This window comes from Miscanthus floridulus, chromosome 6 (assembly GCF_019320115.1).
Source record: "Miscanthus floridulus cultivar M001 chromosome 6, ASM1932011v1, whole genome shotgun sequence".
Lineage (NCBI taxonomy): Eukaryota > Viridiplantae > Streptophyta > Magnoliopsida > Poales > Poaceae > Miscanthus > Miscanthus floridulus.
In genome coordinates, this window is record NC_089585.1 from 13,595,349 (window position 1) to 13,599,241 (window position 3,893).

Genomic DNA, 3,893 nt, shown 5'->3' on the forward strand with positions numbered 1-3,893 from the left:
TCAATTGCCGATAGATTTAACAACTACAACACACCACTCCGTTCGAAATAGATACTTAACTTTAAGCTTCTTTTGTCCAGGAATTATAGGCTTTCCCTTAAACCCATGCCGCTACATGTTCTCTGAACACGTTGGGTGGTAAGTCTTTTGTAACGGATCCACGAGCATCTTTTCAGTACTTATATGCTCAAGACTTATGACATGATCCCGACTTTATCTTTTACAACATATATTTTATATCAATGTGTTTGGCAGCACCACTTGACTTATTGTTGTGAGCATACTGTACTGCCGGATTATTATCGCAGTATAACTTAAGTGGTCTATACATGTCGTCAACCACCTTCAAACCGGGTATGAACTTCTTTAGCCAGTTCACCTGCTCCATTGCCTCATAACACGCTACAAACTCGGCATACATTGTGGACGATGTAGTAACGGTTTGCTTTGAGCTTTTCCATGAAATAGTTCCCCCTGCGAGAGTGAATACATATCCAGACGTGAATTTTCTATCATCTCCCGCATAATCAGAATCTGAATATCCCGCTATATGGATTGAATCTGATCTTCTATACGTCATCATGAGGCTTTTCGTTCCTTACAAATAATGCAAGACTTTCTTTACCAATTTCTAGTGTTTGTTCCAGGATTGCTCTGGAATCTACCAAGTAACCCGGTAATAAATGCCAAGTCAGGGCGCGTACATACTTGAGCATATTGCAAGCTTCCGACAGCTGAAGCATATGGAACCGTTTTCATTTGATCGATCTCATACTGATTCCTGGGGCGTTGAAAATCCCCATATCTGTCGCCCTTGACTATAGGAGCAGGTGAGGGACTACATTTGTGCATACTGAATTTCTTTAAGATCTTTTCTATGTATACCTTTTGTGACTGTCCTAATACCCCTTTACTTCTATCTCGGTGAATCTCGATCCCTAGAACGAACGAAGCTTCACCAAGATCTTTCATATCAAATTTTGAGGACAAAAACTTCTTTATCTCCAGTAGTAGACTGACATCACTACTAGCAAGTAAGATATCATCCACATACAGGACAAGGAAGATAAACTTTCTATTCTTAAACTTTGCATAGACACAATTGTCCTCTATATTCTCTTTAAACCCAAAATTTCTTATTGTCTGATCAAACTTCAAGTACCACTATCTTGAAGCTTGTTTTAATCCATAAATAGATTTCTTTAGGCGGCATCCCATTCGTTCTTTTTCTTCCATAACAAAACCTTTCAGCTGTGCCATGTAATAACATTTTCCTCCAAGTCCACGTTGAGAAATACCGTCTTTACATCCATCTGATGTAATTCTAAATCGTAATATGCCACTAATGCTATTATGATTCTGAAGAAATCCTTACATAAGACTGGAGAAAAGGTCTTATTGTAACCAATCCCTTCTCTTTGCGTAAAGCCTTTTGCCACAAGTCGCGCTTTATATCTCTCTATATTTCCTTGAGAGCCAAGTTTTGTTTTATAGACCCATTTACATCCTACTATTTTGGCTCCTTTAGGATTTTATTTTCAAGTCCCAAACTTTATTGGCATTCATAGATTGTCATTTCATCTTCCATGGCCTCAAGCCACTTTGATGAATGATCACTTCTCATGGCTTCTTCAAATGAGGTGGGATTATCCTCCATTTAAAATTCCTCAATGTGTATACTTCATAGTCAGTAGGAATAGCTGATTTCTAACTCTTTGAGGACCTTCTAAGAGCCTCCACATTTGGCACATCTTCTGTTTGAGACTGTTGTTGCTCCCCCTCATGTGTGGCAATAGGTTCTACAGGATCCTGAAGAACAGGTTCCTCATCATCATTCATTGTTGCCACAGGCGGAATAGCAACAGGTGCTGGCACCACAGTATCTTGCATTGTCGGTGTACCGACAGCAGGTAGTAAGAAAAATAGCTCATGAATCATCGGAGTGGGCGCATACACCCACTTCTCTTCAAGGTCAATTTCTCAAGCTACCATGCTCCCCCTCACCATTTCATCCTCTAGGAAGACAGTGTGTCTCGTTTACACAAACTTTGTATGTCTGTCTAGATAGTAGAAATGAAAACCTTTTGACTTTTCTGGGTAGCCAATGAAATGACAACTTACTATTTTAGGATCTAGTTTTCCAATGTTTGGGTTAAATACTTTAGCCTCAGTAGGACTCTCCCACACACGTAAGTGGTTTAGTGAGGGTACTCTTTCTGTCCACGACCCATATGGTGTTTTGAGCATCGACTTACTTGGTACTCTATTGAGAATATGAATGGCGGTTTTTAACGCCTCCATCCACAGGCTCAACGGTAAGGTGGAGTAACTTATCATACTGCGCACCATATCCATCAGAGTACGATTGCGTCTTTCAGCTACTCCATTCTGCTGAGGTTCGTCTGGTGTAGAATATTGGGCTACTATGTCATTCTCCTATAAGAACCTTGCAAAAGGTCTAGGAACTTGATCATATGAGGTATGCTGACCGTAGTACTCCCCCCTACGGTCGGACTTGACTATCTTAATCTTTAAATTGTGTTGGTTTTCAACTTCTGCCTTAAATATCTTAAATTTATCCAATGCTTCTGTTCTTTCTTTGATTAGATAAATATAGCCATAACGGGAGTAATCATCTGTGAATGTTATGAATGAATCAGAACCATCCACACTCTTTACAGGAAACAGACCATAGATATTTGTGTGAATAATCTGTAAAATTCCTGCTCTTCGTTTGACATCTTTCTTAATTTTCTTTACATACTTTCCTTTTATGCATTCTCTGCATTGTTCTAAATCTGAGAACTCTAATGGAGGAAGAATATTATTTTTAACTAGTCTTTCTATTCTCCCCCTCGAAATATAGCCTAAACGACAGTGCCATAATTTCGACGACGCATCGTGAGCTCTCTTTTATTTTCTGTTTACCTCCGCAGACGAGGATACATTCTCATTGTCGCACGCAACGTTCCCATCATCGCATACAACATTCACATCATCACGTAGTGATAACAAATAAGCTCATTTTATAAGATAGCAAGACCAACACATGCATTATTAAATGTTATCTTACATTTGCCATTTCTAAAATGGCAATCATATCCATCATTGTCCAAGCATAAAATACTAATCAAGTTTCTCTGTAAAGAGGGAACATAAAGTACATCTCTAAGTAAAAGTGTGAAGCCATCAGCAAGCTCTAGAGAAAGATCACCAATGGCTTCAACATCTGCTCGGACTCCATTTGCAACTTTAATGTGTCTTTCTCTTCTTTGCGTAGTCCTCATCGAACGGAATCCCTATAAGGAATTAACAACATGAACAGTTGCACCTGAGTTAATCCACCAAGTAGATTTTAAATATTGTACATATAGGGATTCATTTATAAATGTAATAATATTCTCACCTTTCTTTTCCATGATCATCTTTAAGTAATCGAGATAATCTTTCTTATAATGTCCCGTCTTCTTACAATAGAGACACTGGTCTTTCTCTACTGTGAACTTGTTCTGCTGCGGCTGATGTAGCATGGGACCCTTTTCCTTTGACTTTGAGGAGGAGTTAATATTATTATTTTTTTTCTTGTTGTCTTTCACATAATTGATAGTGCCACTATTGGCAGCTTTCATTCTCTCATCCTCTTGCACACACATAGCCATGAGCATCTCTAAGTCTCACTTCTTGAGCTATATGTTGTAGTTGACAACAAAAGTGTCAAATTCCTTTGGCAAGGAAGCAAAAATTAGATGGATAATGAACTCTTTCTTGAGAGACAGATCCATTGATTTTAATTTGGATGCCAAATTGCCCATCCTTAGTATGTGCTCTCTTATGCCACTATTTTCAGAGTACCTCTCTGTCACCAGCTACTTTATCAGTTGGGTAGCATATGT